General features: G+C 40.9%; 1 long non-coding RNA gene across 1 annotated transcript in view; it reads left to right on the top strand.

Moving 5' to 3' along the window:
• Nucleotides 1-18,275, top strand: part of LOC106147807 — a 42,098-nt gene that overhangs the window by 5,931 nt on the left and 17,892 nt on the right. The window contains exon 2 of the long non-coding RNA XR_001232782.1: nucleotides 11,276-11,523. This is a non-coding gene — a long non-coding RNA (uncharacterized LOC106147807). The remainder of the gene's footprint in view (nucleotides 1-11,275; nucleotides 11,524-18,275) is intronic.

The raw sequence follows: 18,275 nt of genomic DNA, 5'->3' as shown, positions 1-18,275 counted from the left end.
GTTCTCTGCTCCAGCTGCCCCTTCTGTGAAACATGCGGGGATGATAGGATGGTTCATATAATCAACTTCTAAACGTTTAATGGTCCCACTTCAGAAACGTCAGTTCTGTTTTGCAAAGCTTTTAGGTATTTGTTCAGATCAAATAAGACTTCTTGTTATGTTGCTGCCATTTTATATAATTTCTTTAGCAGATTCTCATTCCCAGCACCTCTCAGTAAATCTGAAAAAATTAGGAACTGCTTACAAATAGATATTAATAGATGTAGCAACTCTTTGAGCAGTCGACATTTGCAGGTACGTGGAGACTTCTTCTACATGGGAGTAAAGAACTCAATAGATTAGACAAAGTTTTTTCTAGTAATCTAAAAGGAAAGATGCATTTGGCTGAATTTTCCTGAGAGGGTTTGTAGTTTGTGTTTCTTTGTAACTTTGGGTGCTTGTTTTCATCGGATTATTGACTTCAGGCTCAATCTAATTCAAAGGTTCAGTGAGCATAATTCTCTGCCCAAAATTAGGCTACCTGTTCTCTGATGAAGGCCCTTTGTTTCTGCTAGATGCAAGAGTGGCTGTGTAGGTACTGCTGGGAAAACTTAAACATTGGTTTTGCTTAAACACTAGAACAGTATATGTGGGCAGTGTGGCAGAACATTTGCAATAAGGACTGTTTTACAAAGTCTAGTGAAAATGGTTGCTTTTTAATGGTCATTTTAAGTGATATACTTGAATATACTGAGTACATTATGAAATTGCAGAAGCAGAATGGCCAGACTTTATATACTTCAGGGGTTGGTAACTTTTTCTGAAAAGGTCCAGAGAGCGAATCGTTTAGGCTTGCAGGTCAGATGGTCTGGCAGAACTACTGACGCTAGCTGCTGCATGAAAGCAGTACAGAGAAGAAGGACATGGATGCATATGACTATTCTCCAGAAAAACTATAAGGCCATTGACATTTGGATTTTATATAATTTGTGTCACAAATTTATAATTTTGTGTTACAAAAGTATTATTTCCAGCTGCTGAAAAATGTGAGGCCATTCATGGCTTGTGGACTGTTCAGAACAGACCATGGGCTGGATATGATTGTGGGCCATGACTCCCTGACTCTTGATACGGTGAATTACTTAGGGAGCTGGGCTCAGGAGAAGTCAAGTGCACGTTTCTTTGCTCTCTAGTTATTAAATCTCCAACATATCATTCTTAGTTATGGTTTATGTTTCTTCCTAGTGGAAGTAAATGAGTATCTTAGGGAGCACAGGTAAGGGAATTTTGGAATAAGAGTTTACTCCTGACTATGGAACTTCAAATCTCTGAAGAGCTCAGTTCCACTGGCCAAGTTTTTTTTTTTTTTTTTTTTCCCTCCGGTACCGGGAAACGAACTCACGACCTTGCGCTTGCCAGGGAGGCCCTTTTGCCGCTGAGCTAAATCCCCAGTCCCTCCACTGGCCAAGTAGACATGTTTAAAAGCGAGATAAATATTCAGCTTGGCATGAAACACCTCAAGTCTGTTCTCTTAGCAAAGTGTACAAATACATTACTCACTATAGTACCATGTTGTATAATAGATCTCTTGAACTCCTTCAATCTAAATGAAAAGTTTTTGTCCTTTGACCAATATCTTCCCAACCTCCTGCCCCTCCCTAACCCCTAGCAAGCACCATTCAACTCTCTGTTTCTAAGGGTTCAACTGTTTTAGATTCCACATATCAGGCGCTCGTGTAGTATTTGGCTTTCTGTGTCTGCCTTTTTCACTTCAGATCGTGCCTTCCAGGCTTATCCGTGTCGTTACAAATGACAGGATTTCCTTCTTTTTTGACTCTGAGTAGTATTCCACTGTGCATCTGTACCACATTTTGTTTATCTGTTGATGGACACTTAGGTCATTTCCACATCTTGGCTACCGTGAATAATGCTGCAGCAAGCGTGGGCGTGCCGATGTCTCTGACATGCTGATTTCATTGCCTTTGAATATATATGCCAAGTAGTGAGTTTCCTGGATCACACTGTGGTTCTATTTTTAATAGAAATAAATGATAAGCATATGAGTTTAAAAAAAGAAAAGACCCATGTCATTCGCTTCTTTGTATTAATTTGGTAATGCACTTGTTATTTTAAAAGTAGATGCCAAGACTTTCTTTCACTGGAATTCTCATTTTACCATTATAGGATTATAGTTTTTTAGAGGATAACATCAGAACATATTTGCATAGTGTTGTCCAGTGATATCATAATACTTCTGTTTTAAATATTTGTCAATTAGATTCAAATATAATATTTTTTCCCTTCCTACCAAAGATGTTCTACTTCATTTGAAATACATAAAAAGGAACCTGAATGGCACAGACTAGAGTGTTTATAGCAGCACTATTTGGGATAGTCAAGCCACAAACAACAAAAATACTTATAAGAAATATAATTTAAAAATTAAAATGTTCTATATGCAAATAATAGAATGTAATAGAGGAATAAAAGTGAATGGCTTACAACTCTACTTGAAAATATGAATGCATCTCAAAAACACAACACTGTGAGAAACAAGTCAGATAAACTAGTAATACAGTATAATGCATTTTATTGAAGAACAAAATCAGACAATGTGGCTCGAGGTAAAAAGAACAGCTACCTTTGAGTTATTTACTGGAAAGGGCCGAAAGGGAGGCTTTTGGGGTTGCTGGTAACGTTCTGTTTCTTAATCTGGGTGCGAGTTACAAAACAGTATTTTGCAAACATTCTTCAAGCTGAATATTATGTAATGTGTACTTTTCTGTGTACATATTTCAGTTTGATAAAAAAATTAAAGGGTGAAAAACTTAGCTGTCTGAAGCTTTAGCCTTTAAGTATCGTGTAAGATGAGGAAACAGTGTGGACAAAAGGAAGTTTTTGTTCTACTTCAGATGGTAACCTTTTAAAATATTTTGGTTGTGACTGTTTCTATAAAAGCAAAGTCATGACTCAAAAAGAAAATTCTACTAGTGAGAAGCGATCAGGGACCAAACCTCGTCTTAGAAAACGACTCTCCAGGAACCCCGTTATGTTTGGATCTTTTCATCACGTGCTGTGGGCTACCCACCTCTCACTTTCCTCTGAGTGAAGCCAATAGCACTGGCTTCCACTGATGTTTCATAAAATGCTTCATTTGTGTCTTGTATTATTTTTATATCCTGATTCTCAGAGGTACAGACTGATTTCTCCTCCCCCATTCTCCTCTTTTCATTCTGTGATGCCAGAAACTGGCCTGCACACTAAATTCCCACCTTTGATTTCATTCTTTGTGCCTGACTGCTTTTCCTTCTGTGCACAGAGGAGGAAAATGGGGGAGGAAGGCAGCCTCCTAGGGCTGCAGCAGCTGGGGCAGCTGGGGCAGCTGGAGCAGCTGAGGATGGCGGGGTAACACTGCTTCTAATGTGCATTGTCTCCTGCTGGGGTCACCACACCAATGCCATGTAGTAGTGATTTTCAGAAAGGAAGACTTAAAAAACTGGCAGATGTGTACCCGCGATGTCTGATTGGACAGCACCACAACTTTCCCGGGAGAACCCAGTGTAGCAGGCAATCAGATTCTATTTAGGGTTAGTAAAGTTTACAACTTCCTGGATGGTACAGTCCCTATGTATATATCAAGTATCTTATATGTTTTTTAAAATTACGCTCTGCATTTGCCCAATTTCCTTATATATACATAACTTTTCTGAACATTTAAAGTGTGTTAACAAGTATCAACTGATAAAAGCTGTAAAGAGCTTCCAGTCTTTGGTCTTTTGATGTCCCTTGTATAGGTTGAAGCTTTCTTGCCCATTTTGTATTCTGCCAAAAGAGCGATTTAAGGAATGGGAGGGTCAGGAAACAGTCAGAGGTGATTAAAAATGTCCTGTCTCAGTGAGGGAGATGCTGCCAATGGTTTATAGCCTTTAGTAGCATATTGGTGTTGATGCTGTGGGCGGGGGGAGAAGTTATTTTGTTTTCAGTTTTTTTTTTTTTTTAAATTTTGGTACCAGGAATAGAGCTCAGGACCTTGCAGTTGCCAGGCAGGTACTATGCTGCTGAGCTATATCTTGGTCAGAAGTTACTTTGAATGTTAGTTTGAAGTTATCTGAAAGAAAAAGATTGAAAACAATTTATCTTAATTCCAAAAGGCAAGCTTCATAATATAGGAAATACATCCCTCTGCCTCTCCCTCCGTCTGCTGTCTCTTCTTTCCTCCTCCTCCTCCACCTCCTCCTTCTCTCTCTCTCTTTCTCTCTCTCTCTGTCTGTCTCTGTCTCTCTTCCCTTTCCCCTCTGCCTTTCTCCTGGGCATTGACCCCCTATATCCCCAGCAACGCCCCCTTTTGAAGCAGGTATTACCATGTTGCCCAGGTTGGGCTCAAACTTGAGATCCTCCTCCCTCAGTTTCCCAGAGTGCTAAGGAAGCATCTCTTTAGTGTCAAATCTCTTTCCAAATAGATGACAAATTTTGGTATATGTGAAAATGCTATCAGCTTCTGGATCTAGTGATAAATGGACAGATCAGTGCCCAGATCATATCCCTGGAGCCGTGGCGGGTGGGTACCAGATCCTTAATACATACATGGTGCTGCACACAGGTTCCTTGGATTCCCAGCCTGACTCCTCCACTCCTTAGGAGAGGAGCATTTGCATCTTTTATAAGGGTGATGATGAGAGAGTCCCTCCATTGCCTGGATTCGGTGCTTTGAGCCTCTTGCCTTTCTAGCCTTCATTTCTCATGTCTGAAGGGAAAAACCCCCAGAAACCTAGTTGCCTGTATTTCCAATATTTTCCTGCAAAGTAGACATACACACAGTGAAAGCAAAGAGATAAGAGATATGAAAACTTGAAAATTGGAGGGGAAAATATAAGTAAAGAAATTAGAACATTCCTATTAAAGAGAAGAATATCTTTTGTCATCATTACATTCAAGATTGAACAAAGAAGTCTACCCAATGCAGTAAGTCAAGAAACATAAACAAGAGTCTTAAAGATTGGAAGGAAAGCAGAATTATCCTTATTTATAATTATATGATCATCCATCTAAAAAATGAAAGGTAATCAACTATTTGAGTTAATGACAATTTAGCAAGTGACCAGACCCAATACAACATTTGGGAATGTGAACTGATGACCAAATTAATGACATGACTCACTCACTTCAAAATATTTGTAGAATAATAAGACAGCTGGAAAGAATTTGTCTAGAACATGTTTCTTCTTGGCTGTCCTCTTTAGGTTCAAAAATTGCTAAACATTATACTGATATGCAATGTTCTTTAAGCAGCTAAAATTCTTTGTGTTATCTTTCCACAGGCCCCTCTGCATAATAGTTTATGCCAAGCTTCCCACACATGTGCAAGCTGTGTTTCCCCTCTATGGGGCTCTTCCCTCGCCCACTTACTCTGCGACTCTGGACAGTGACAGAACTTGCTGCTTGGTATATTTTTCTCTGGGAAATATTTCTTTACTGGATGTTGGGTTTATTGCAAAGACCACTGGCCTTGGACTCAGATACATATAACTTTTTCTTTTGTCTTTTTGAGACAGAGTTTCACTATGCATTTCAGGCTGGCTTTAGACTTACTTTGTAGGCTAGGCTAGCCTTGAACTTGCAGTGATTCTCCTGCCTCAGCCTCCCAAGTGCTGGGATTACAGGTGTGCACTACCACACCCATCTACCATTTTTCTTTTTTAACTCCTACATGATAATCCTTTCAAGAGCTAAACTTTGTTTTTTTTTTTGTCTCTGTTTAGAAGAAGATTACTGAAAACTCATATCTTGTAACTTTTATGCATACATCACAAATATTTATACATTTTATAATTGTTTAGCCTCCGTAAGCCTCAGTTTTTTCACCAGTGAAATGAGAGCAATAATAACTACATCATTGGATATCTATGATGATAAATGTAACTGATGTGTCTTATATGCCAAGCACAGGAAATGGGAATTATAATTTCAGGCCTTGAGGGTCAACTGCTTCCACTGCCTTCCCTCTACACCCACCTCTCCTCTTGTAAGAGGAATCTGGCTAAATAAAGTTAAAATGAAGATAATAGTTTGGTACAACTTGTGGCCACCTCCAGTTGGGCAACTCAGGGTAAACATTTTGAAACCAAATAATGTTATGTTTCTATTTATTGTTGGTAAAAATAGAACTTATATGTGGAAAGGTACACAAATCCTATGTGTATTGCTCAATTCTTTTTTATTTATATATGCTTTTCTTCATATCACTTCTCAGTCAATAACTACCCCTATTATGGCACTCATCTGCTAACTTTTATTTGCATTGAGGCAAAGCTACAGAGAATACCAGCCCTGAGCTGGCAGATAGCCTTTGCCCCCAAGACATCCCTGACTTGGGCTGTCTTGCCAGGGCTATGCTAGCCTCTGTCAGTCCTTTGGGCATAGACTAGATTTAACATGAGGTAATGTTCAGCAGACCAGGTGGGAGGGAGGTCAGAAACTGTTGTTGAAAGGAAGTTTGTGACTCTAAATTGGTATCTCCGCTCTTTGCCAGTTACTCTTTTACGTGGTTTCCATTCTCTGCAGATGTCAAGGCATGTGTTAATAAGCCTTGCTTCAACCTAAGAAGGTTAAGGATGAGGTGTAGTAGATATTGCTTGATACTTTTCTTCTGTGGGGCATGGTTTTAGAGCCAAGATATTTGTATTTATTGTCTTGGCCAGTACCAAGAAAGGAACTTTCCACAGAGGTCCAAAACTTTGAGTTCATAATGTGGGAGTGGGGGGAAGGAGGGTTGGAAAGAAAGCTTAAAAGATGCTACAGAGGCAAATTTGCCAAGTATCTTTCTGTCTTTGATCGGATTTTAATGCCTGTGTTGATCCTTACAAAAGACTGAAATCTCCAATATTGATAGATAAAATTTAAAAGAGAGAAATAATATATTTTCTTCTGAAGAAAATTTTGACATTTTTTTCCTAGCTTCAGCATATTCCTTGCTAAGGTGCCTGCTTATGCTCACATCTCACACAATGATGACTCTTCCTTGGGTTCTGCCCTGAAAGTAGAGACCTGGACCAACTTTCTTTCTGGAAACATTTTATTCGAGTATTTTTGTGACACCTTCTCTTAAGTTTCCTTCAACCTCTCTTGTCTTTCTTTATAGTTTGGTAGCCCTCAACAACTTATATGCAGGAAGTGTAGCCCCCAGTGTGGCACTGTTGAGGTGTGGAACTTTTAAGGGGTGAAACTAAGGGGAAGATAATTAGGTCAAAAAAATCTCTGCCCTATGAATGGAGTAACGCTGTCTTTCGAGAATGAGTCAGGTCTGGTATGAGTGGATTAGTTTCTCCAAGAGTGAGTCGTTGCAGAGTGATCCCGCCCCCCTCCCTATTCTCTTGCTTTCTTGCTGGCATGAGTGACCCTTCTGCATGTAGCTGATACCCTTTTTGTTTTTCTACCATGTCGGGACACAGTCAGGCAACTCTTGTTAGGATGCTGATGGCATGCCGTTTGGATTCTCCAGTCATGAGTCAGGAGCCAAATAAACCTCTTTTCCAGCATCCAATATTTTGTTATAGTAACAAGAAACAGACTAAGCCAATGCCTATTCAAAAGAGACTTCATAGACTTTCAAACCTACGCCAACTTCACCCTACCTGCTCCCCTTTTAGTATGTTTTGTGTCTGTGAGCAGTCGCCAAACTTCCTGCACCAGAAACTAAGGAACCATTCTTGACCACTTCCTCTGTCCCACATCCACATCATCAATTCTTCTATGTTGCTGCCGCTTACATATCTTCTGTAATATCACATCTCTTTCCATCTTTCCCTGCTTTAACGACCTTTAGGCCTGGCCCGAACAGGTAGAACGGTCACTCCATTCCAGCTGCCTTCCAGTTTTCCACATAGCAGACAGTGATCTCACTGTTAACAGTTAACAGAGTCTTTACTGTGGGTGTATCTTGCTTCCCCTGCTACCTCTTATGCCATATGCTGGGTTCAGCCCACTGGTCTGCTTTCAGTTCTTCTGCATATCGGTTCTCCTTCTATTACTGGACTTTCTCACTTTTTTCTTTGAATAGACAATACTTTCTTCCATCTTTAAACAATCTTGTTCTGCAGAGAGATCATCTCAAACGTCAGTTCCCCAGGAATGCATCGCCAACTCCCTATCCCCCATCTTGCTTCTCCGTGGTACAGTTCACACAGGAACTTATTTTTTTCCTTTAAAGCACTTGATTTAGATTTTCAAAATATTTGCTTGCTTATAATTTATTAGTTGAAAATTTATCTCCATCAGACTATAAACACTGTAGTACTGGCTAACTGCTCACTGAGATGAATGTACAGGATCCAGTTTTTACAGAGAATTTTGCATTTATTAGGACCTGGCTATGCATTAAATAAAACAGTGAGTCAGTAGTACAAGGTGACTATAACTGAGGTCAGGGACCATGGTCACTGGGCAAGTCAGAATTTCTTTTTCCATTCAGTGACTGAAGCTCACTCTTATATTTATTGCTCCACTGATGGCAAGGAAACAATGTTTTTCCCTGGAGTTTTGCATCTATAAAAGTGTCGTGAAGGTTGGCAGAGTGGAAACCTCAGAGAAAGGCAGTGTTGGCGGATGGGGTCCTTCCTCCTGGTTCCCGGTCTTTTGTTCTTTAAATCAGTGCTTCTCAAGCTTTAGCAAGCATCAGAATCAAGTTGTCAAAACAGATTTCTGTGGCCCACTCTAGAATTTCTGTTTCAGTAATGATAATTTACATTTTTAACAAGTTCCCAGATATTGTTGGTGCTGCGGGTGTTGGACTACATTTACAGGACCACTGCTTTAATTATTCCAGCTTGGGGGTTTCCAGTCTGGGAAACTCAATCCCAGACTAATTTCCCTTCATGAGAAGGAGCTCCCATGCCATGGCCTACTTGGTGACTTCATCTGTAAGTTCATGTGTTCGAAGAAGTGGACATTAGGTGGGGAGAGTGTGGTCCCTGATGATTCCACAGTTAGACGGCTGTGAGTTACCACTACAACTCTGATAGCTGACCTGTTATTGGTAACTAACTGCAACTCCAGGGGTTTCAAGAAATATAGTGTATTAATTCAAGTGTCTAAAGAAAAGCGTTTTTCAACCCAGGTGATCTTGTGTTTGGGCTGAACAGCAGATGAGGAGCATGGCAGTATCTTTTGGCAGAGGCAGCCCCTGCCCGTGGCTCCAGGGAAGTGGAGGAAACCCAGCTGTCGGGGAGGGAGCACAAAGGAAGCCAAGAGAGGAGCTCAGGTAGGGTGAGTGATGTGGAGTTTTAGTCTAGTCTGTATTTCAAAGGACTTGAAAGAACACAGGTCTGGAGATGACAGTGTGATGTTGTACACAAAGCTTTGGCTGAAGAATGCTTTGAAAAATACCCATGGTTCTTGTTCTGCTTTGCTGATTTACTCAACATCTCTGGCCTAACATTCCTTCAGCCATAGAAGTGGAGTTAGTCTAGATCAAAGGTCAGTGAATCTTTTCCTATCCAGGGCCACAAAGTAAATATTTTAGAATTTGTGGGCCATACCCTTTATTGTAGTCAGGGCTTTACTAGGGCAGCAATTTAATACAGGACATATAATTTATAGTATTATTTTATAGTTGTCACCCAGAGTCAAGCACAAAAGAGGGCAGGAAATCTGTGTACACACTAAAGACCCAAAGTATCCAGCTGAGGGTCGGGGCCCCACTGCAATGTCTTGCATGAGTCCAGCTGAAGGCCTAGAGCCCATGACAATGCTCCTCGCGAGTCCCACTGGAGGCCTAGAGCCCACGACAGTGTCTCGAGCAAGTCTGCTTTACGGATCTGCCCTGGGAAGCCCCAAAGGTCAGTGGTGGAATCTAGAAAGTCTGTGCCATGGCCATGAAGGCTCTGTGCCAGTAGGCTGAGGACTCTGCACTGGAGCCAGGAGGCGACACTCAAAGTAAGGACCACAGCTCCCCGCAAAAGTACCATAGCCATCCTCAGTGATAACGAGGTTCCAAGCTCCTCCAGTGATGAGAACAGCTGAGTTCCTATCAGGAAAGCCAGTGCAACAAGCTTCTCCAAGAGATTGAACAGTGCACTATCTTCCCCTCTGGAGCCAGGAAGCGATGCTGAAAATAAGGACCAGAGCTCTGCCATAGTGAACCATAGCCATTCTCAGTGACAACAAGGTCCCAAGCTCCAACAATGAGAAGAGCAGAGTTCCTATCAGGAAAGCCAGCATGGACAAACTGCTCCGAGAGAACCAACAGCACCATTTCTTCCTTTCGAGTTCTCCTTTTTATGCTGTTGACAACAATCCTCAGGTGGGCCTTCCACACCCAGCATCACGATGATTCAGTTCACCTGGGTGTTACAAGTTGCCCACCATTTGTCAATCCACAACACCCCCTCTGACACAAGTATGGAACTCTGCCCTTATAGTGTGAAAATAGCCTTAACACTCTGTAAGTTAGTGGGCATGGCTGTGTCCTAATAAAAAATGTATTTATCCAAACAGATGGAGGACAGAGCATCATCCTTGATTGTGGATGATTAATGTTTGACTTTTTTTCTCACACACTCCTATAAATAATGACAAAACAATTTGGCATATGTGCTTCATCAGATGTAGATTGCTGTGAAAATAATATATATCTATAAGATTCTGATATATTATACACGTTACAAAACATACCCTTAAAATAAAACTTTAAAAGGAATATGATAAAACCAATAAAAACAAATGATCCAATTTCCCCGCTAAATTCTAATGGCTCTTTTTCCATATCCCCTGGAGACTTTTGGAGGCCATTCATCTGGAGAGTTTCAAAGGTTCTTTGGTACTCCCATTGCTGTTGTCACATGTGGCATACTACCCAGGATGTACAACTGCCAGGTGATTTTTAGCTAAATCACCTAGACTTTACCTTGGATAATCTGTGCTAACAGAGAGAAGAGGAGGTACAGGCAATGCAAAGTAAAAGAGCCTAATGTGGTGTTGTACCGGTTCTCAGAGGCTGGGGCTCCTGCCGGGCTGGGCATCTGCCTAGATCCTGTATGCAGAGGACCAGGCAGCTGGGAGACATCAGCTGTGGATAATTGAATACTTCTATGAAGAGAAGTCCTCATAAACTTTTAATTGTGAAAGGAGCCTTAGAAATCTGCCTGTTCATCCCCTTTGTGTTTCAGATGAGATCTTCGTGTTCAGAAAAATTCTATGACAGCTAGTTAGAGGAAAAGTTGGGCTTGGAATTTGGGACTTTCAAATTTTCACCTAAGCCTTACTTTTTGTTCTTTGTGTTTCTTCTTGCCTTTCATTTTAGATCGATCCCCTTTTCAAATCATAATGAGCTGCAACAGCAAGACTTTCTCATCTCCACCTCCAGGTGAACACTGAAATGACTGCACTCACAAACACATCAGCCTTCCTGGGACTAGGGAAGAGCTGTTTTGTGGTCTTCTTTGCAGTCTCTTCAGTTTACCTTAAACTTTAAGCACGTGGCCACCTGGAACCCAAAGAAAAAACATTGCTAAATTGGCAGAGAAGAGTGCACTTGTTCATCAGCCTGCGGTGAGTGTGGTTGTGTTTGCAAAGGGAGAAGAGTGGATATGGAATTCAATGTTTTCCATATGAATGTGTGCAAATTCTTTTATGAATTCTCTCTGAATAAAAAAGGGCACTGTTGCATATGGGGAAATTTCACTAACAACCCTCCAAGGCTATCCATCCAATTGGCACTGTTTCATGAGACTTTAGAAAGGGAAAGTTGGAGATTTACTCTGCAGTGAAGAGATTTGACTTTGGACTAATCTGGGTTTCCATGTGCGTCTAGTATTTGATTCCTATTCCCATGGGTTCACAGAGGACTGTAAATGTAACGAGCATGGAGTTTGAAAGTTGCGGCAGGGAGTTTGTGCCTCTTGGATAGGGATGAGATAACACTATTGTGTTTCAGTCAGCTCTGGGCCTTACCTCTGGAGCAGCCAGAACAGCTGCGCTGTGGATGGTGGAAGCAGCCTACGTGACTTCTAGTGGGGAGGTCCAGCTTGGGCAGGTACATCTCCTGTCCTGGTTCTACTGGCATTTCTGCACAGGTCCTTTTGCCAGTTGCTTCCATTTTAAATGCACTTCTGGGCATTTCCCTTTCAGAAAAGCTTTAGGATGGAAGTGTCCTTCCTCTAACTTAGCACTTCCATGAAATACAAAAAATTTCTCTGTAGGTGGAGGCCAGAAAGTTTTTTTTTTTTTTCTATTTCCCTCCCCCCTTTCATATGGGAATGAGGATGAACATTTCCTCCCAATGAGGTACTGAGCACAAAAACGCTGCCTGTGCTGTCTGATCCTATTGGTGGTCTTGTTGGTTGGACCTTCTTGCTATAGTTTCAGCAATGACTAGCTAGTTTAACACATTGTACATCTAGAAGGGGAGTTTAAAGCTTCCCTTTTTCCTTTTTACATCTTCTAGAGACTTATTTCACTCACTAGTTCTACTGTACATTTTGATAGCTAGTTCTGCTTTGAGTACAAATTAGAGAGTGTTTTCCCTTTCTGGCTACATGTTCAATCACTCAATGAGAGTATATGTCAGAAATATTCAGTTTTTGAACTTCATCAAAGGAGAAGTGATTTTGGGTGAATGTCAAAGAGAAAAAAACACCAGGTAAAATCAGAAGATTCCTTCAATGTAAGAGTCTGATTATATAGAGTTCCGTCTTTTCCTTTGGGAAGGCTAAAACTTTGTGGTAATTCTCAGCTTTTCACCCTCTCCTTTTTTCCGTTAATGCCTAGGATAAAATTTCTTCTTGCTCTCATATTCAAATATAGATTTCTGCCTTAGGAAAATCATAGCTCACAAAATTGCCTCAGACAGGCATGAGATCTGGTTCTCTGCAATTTTCCAAATGCAAAAGTCAAGGGAGAAAAGTCATTGAAATGCTTCCAAGGAGCCCAGTGCCTTCTTAGAAGAGCACGGCTTTGTGTGTTTGCCAGATCTGTACCTGATGCTAAATGTAAGAGGTAAACATCATTCCATAGCCAACCTGAGAGGTTTGCTGGGGGTGGGGGATGAGAGAATTTTCTTGGAAGTGCTCAACAAAATGCTGACCGCGTTTTCCAGGGCAGAAAGGAAATAAGGGCTTTGTTTTGGTCTTTGAATACAGAACTGGTAAAAGCCCCAAACAGAAAAACAAAAATCTTTCAGATGTATATTCTAGTAAAAGACATTGTGCTATCTACCTCTGTCCAAAAAAGAAAAAAACCAAAAACCCAGTGAGAGTAAACAGCACCTTCAATGATTCTTCCAATGCTTCACTGCACACCTGAGTTGGTTGATGGAGTTTCTGTCACAGGTCGAGGGACATTGTTCCCATTGTCAGGGGATGACTTAAGACCCACAGGTAATCAGGCGAATCGTCTGTTTCTGAATGGAAGCCTTCCTGTTCATGAAAGTGGCTGGAAAGCTAATCACAGTTGATGTATGGGGACCACATTCCTTCTAAATGCACTTTTCATTCTAACAATGGTTGTGCCTTTGGTTGGAGAAGAATGCCATGTCCTACCCCTGCTCTCAGGCTATTCCCTGTGACTGAAAGAAACCCTTAGATTTTTCAGATCCTGAAGAGGACTTGTCAACTTGTGCATGGGTGAATTTTTGTCATATTTATTCAAGGACCTCATGTGTAACTTGACATCTTTCAAAGCAGAGATGCAATTTGGACATCTAATTCTTATATTCAACATTGTGGAGGATTAAGAGTATAGCTAAATGATGAGGGTCCTCATTCATCCTTTTTCTGTTACGAGTATCATTGATCTGACAGGATTCCTTTCTGTTCGGGAAGAAATCACTTCTATCATGTAACATGAACCTTTTCAGCTTTTGCACCATTTCTGCTAGTGGATGTCTCACAAGTGTTTCTGTGTCCATTTAAATGCTCCCTCCCCTGCAATAGGTTTGCAGGAGCCACATTTATGACCCTGTGCTGTAAAACTTGCTGCAAGTCATCATATTTTAAAATCTGTGCTCCATTTCTCAGTTAAACACCAGGCTCCTGGAATGTCAGGGCCAAAGCTCTTCATCCTATTTTGCGCTCACCACTTCCGCCTACACCTCAGCAAAGAGAACAGCACATAATTAGTTCTTGATAATAATTCATATTTGTAAAACACCTTACCTGTTACAAAGTGCTTTCACAAACATCCTCCTACCTAATTACATGAGTTGATTGAAATTAACTGAAATAACTGAATGGAGCACACTCTCATTAGGGGTTAGAAACTTAGGCAGAGGGGAAGTAGAAGATATGGGACTAGGGATGGCAAAGCAACTGTGATTAGAGCACATAGATGTGGAGTGGCAGATTTCCACTAACAGCTATTTCCAGAACATGCAAGCTCTACTGGGTGGCTAGTTCCTGCTACCCCAAGTGGGTTTACTCTCAGCTCCATAAAAATAACTCATATTAAGTCCCAGAGTGGCTTCCATAATGCTAAGAGATGGGTTGTGCTTTTGTTTCGCTACCAGGAATCAAACTCACGACCTTGCGCTTGCCAGGCAGGTGCTGTGCCACTGAGCTAAATCCCCAGCCCCTGGGTTGTGGATAATATGAGGTTCATTTCTTTTCCTGATAAGAAAACTGCTACCATATAACTGCACTATACCACTCCTGGGTATATATTCAAAGGATGTGAAGTCATCATACCAAACAGATACCTGTGTGCTCATGTGCCTATGTTTATTGTAGTACTATTAATAATGGCTAAGATATAGGCTCAACCTAGGTGCCCGTCAATAGATGAATGCATAAAGAAAATACAGCTGATACACAATGGAGCATTATTCAGCCATAAAGAAAAAGGAAATTCTATTATTTGCAGCAAAATAGTTGGCATTATAAGATATCATATGAAGTAAAATAAATGACACAGAAAGGCAAGTATTTTATGTTCTTTCTCATTGGTAAGCAAACAAAAAAGTCTATTGAATGTAGAATAGTGATTGCTAAAGACTTGGAAAGATGCTGGGGGAAGGGGAGAAGAGGGAGGTGGAAGATGGGAGAAGGGTTTTTGGATATGATTAAAGCACTTGATATGGACATATGTTAATATCACACTACATCCCACTTATATGGACAATTATATGTGTTATATTTTTGGGAAAAATAAGACAAAAAATGACACTAGGTATATCTTCCATCATAGTCACTAGCATGAAGTTTGCTACTGTTCTTCCTTCTGCTGAGAAACTATGAGGAATGGGGTTCAGCTAAGCCACACAAAAGGAAAGAGACTTTCCTTTCCATTAGGGACATGTAAGAGAGGCAGCAAAACAGAAATAGGACAGGTAGACCTGAGGAGCTCTAGATGTGCTAAGGAATTGAAAAGCCCTTCACCAGGAGTTAGTGCAGGAAAAAATAGCAGAGATCGAAGAGACTTTCTTAAATCAAAAAAAGGGAAGCTAGACTTCAATTCAGTAGTGATAGTATGCAGACAGCAAGATAAATTCACTTGTGATTGTTTCTGTAGATTTCCAAAAATACACTTTGAACTATCTTGAGACCCTGAATTTAAAGATATATTTTCTACTACTTTAATAGTCATACTTTACTATTAAATATGGAAACAGGCATTTTATTTTTTTACAGAGAAAGGATAATTAAGTAGATCCTTTTTATTCATGCTTCTCTTTCCTACAGTGAAAAAGAGTTTCACTGTTTGCTTGACTTCGCACATGTCGATACCAGAATGCCAAGTAGGGCTCCTCGGGGGAAACAGCCAACTTTATGACTATTCTTGCCCAAAACCAGCTTGATGAAATACTACAGATGTCTTACCTCCTTATACCCAACGTCACTTTTTCACATAGTCTACCTTACTATGTACTTTAGTTATATAACATTAAAAAGCATGAATTATATCTGTTTAATTTCTCCTGGAACTTGGAGACAGGTAGGCACCATAGATACCCTTTGATGATCCTAATGAGATCAGTAAAGGGGACAGTACATCACAATCATAGCTATGTTCCCTAAGGTAGATGGCTGTTTCTAAGCCCCTTCTGCATGTATTTATACTCTCCACATATTTCCTACCCACTCCCATTCTAACATTCCTGGAATATTTATTGGCCAGGACAACATTAGTGAAGTTGCATTAGCATTAGTGAAGTAAAGAGGAAGCCAGTGAGAGTGCCTGAACGTGGTCTAGAAGCCTCGAGCAAGACCTCATTTCATTGCTGAATTGCAAGGGAGGTCCTGGGGATGGGTGGAGGTGGGTGAGGTAGGGCATTTCAGAGTCTTGGAGTATTAGTGACTAAGAAATTATCGCAACTAGAGTGCTCCATCCAAATGGCTGTCTTGCAAGTACCTCAAACATCCATAGCAGAGGGGGGTAAAGCTTAGGGCCGCACAAGTAAATGTTCCCTCTGAGGGGATATTTGCCACTGGCCTGGGCCCAGGGATTATTAGTATTAAGGATTCCACCTCAGTACTCTGTCCCAGCCAGCAGAATGGAACATTTCTTCCTTTGCACAGCTGATTCCACCATATCTTTCATTTCTACCTCTGCATCTGGTTCACATCTGAACTACCTCCATCACAATGTATAATTTAAATACAGTTGTATATGGATGTGAGTGAATGGCAATGTTTATTCTCAGTCTTTCCAATAGACACAAGCTCCAAATATCCTCAGCTTCTATCGAGGTACCTGATACTTTGCAGTCATAGAATACTTATTGAACAAATGAATCTGTGGTCACAAAGCAATTACTTGGTTCATTGAAACTACCAAAAAATTATTAACCATAAATTATATGAAAGACACATCTGACTACATCAGAAATGTACTGTACCATGAAATGCTGGCTCTAACCTTGTCCTGGGTCACTAGATGTAAGTTAGCTACCAGGTCCACCACAGATGGTAACCTCACAGAAGAACCTGAGCACCACCCGCGACTAGAAAAGAGTATGTGAGCTTCCTGTCAATCACCAGATACATGACATTGTCAAACTGCTGAGCACTTAAAGATTAAACTGCTTAACGTCCTTGTAGGCAGCTAGCTGTGTGAATGACCTAAGCTTTCATGAATTATTTCAGTCCCTGGAGGAAATGACACTTAAGTCTCAGCAAAGATTCCCTTATGGATCACCCTAAGTTATGGGGGATTTTCCCCTTCAGTTTATTTGACTCATTTCACCCATCCTTGCAAACAAGACCTTGAAATAGCCTTCAAGGGATATTTTCCCTTCCCGTTTCTTAACTATGCAGGTCCCAAAGGTCTCAAAGGAAAACAAGGAAAGCAGTGGGCCTGAACAAGAAAGTGCTGTGTGGGCAATTTTTGCAGCTCCTCTCTCAAGGTTCATGAGTCTTGAAGAAAATCAAGGCTTGTGTTCAGTAAGGAGTTTTGCTGGTGTCCTTGTTCCCTTCTACTCCCCGCCAACCCTCTGCCGCTTCCTACCCTGCTCCTAACCCCAGATCCTCCAACCCCACCCTTCCCTTCTGTTGCCCTGGAGGAGAGGACATGAGTCAGCATCCAGACTTGAAAGTGTGAGCTGCCTCTGAGTCCTCAGGATGTAATCATTTCAGAAAATCTAGGACACACAACTGCAGAGAAAGTCGCCCTACCTATCTCATTCTGCTCTTTGGCCAGACATTTACTCCCACTCTCTGAATGTAAGTTTAACTGAGCCTGAACTTTAACAATAAAACAACAACAGCAAAAAAACCAAACAATATCAAGGGAGGGGATCAACATCTACTGAAGTGCAGTGGGCAGATTTTGCAGAGAAACAGAGAGAATGACATTGTGGTCAGAGTCTCAGACCTGATCTTAAATGCCAGAATTAGTTTTCTCCTTTATTATTTCAAAGAGGAGGTTTACTGGGGTCTCCTTCTGGTTTCTTGTTAAAATTTCCAGGCATACCTTTTGGAGGGGAGCCAACCTCACTGATTTTTTGTATAGTTGACATTCTATCAGTCTCTACTTCCAGAATTTAACTTTGCACTGGAAAACATAAACTTTGTTTAGTGTTACTTGCTAGCCTAGGGTGCCAACTTTTATTTTGGCTTTTGAGGAAAGGGCAGTCAGGCTCACACCTGGGGATGCTATAGATTTCAACATGGATCAGCCAATCCCAAGAAGAAAATCTACATAGAACACAGAAGATCCCACCACCTTAAGGTTCAGAGAAATAAAAGAGCTTGGCTGGTTTGTGTACAACAGTCTGGCAAAAAGCAAGTTAGGAAATTAAGGTTTTTCAGCTCTAAGAAGGGGGAGAATTGCTGAGCTCTTTGTAACACTCTGTGCCTGCTCCGTTTCTA

Source organism: Chinchilla lanigera, unplaced genomic scaffold (assembly GCF_000276665.1).
Source record: "Chinchilla lanigera isolate Chin_1 unplaced genomic scaffold, ChiLan1.0 scaffold00010, whole genome shotgun sequence".
Taxonomy (NCBI): Eukaryota; Metazoa; Chordata; class Mammalia; order Rodentia; family Chinchillidae; genus Chinchilla; species Chinchilla lanigera.
This window is presented reverse-complemented; position numbering and strand designations above follow the sequence as displayed.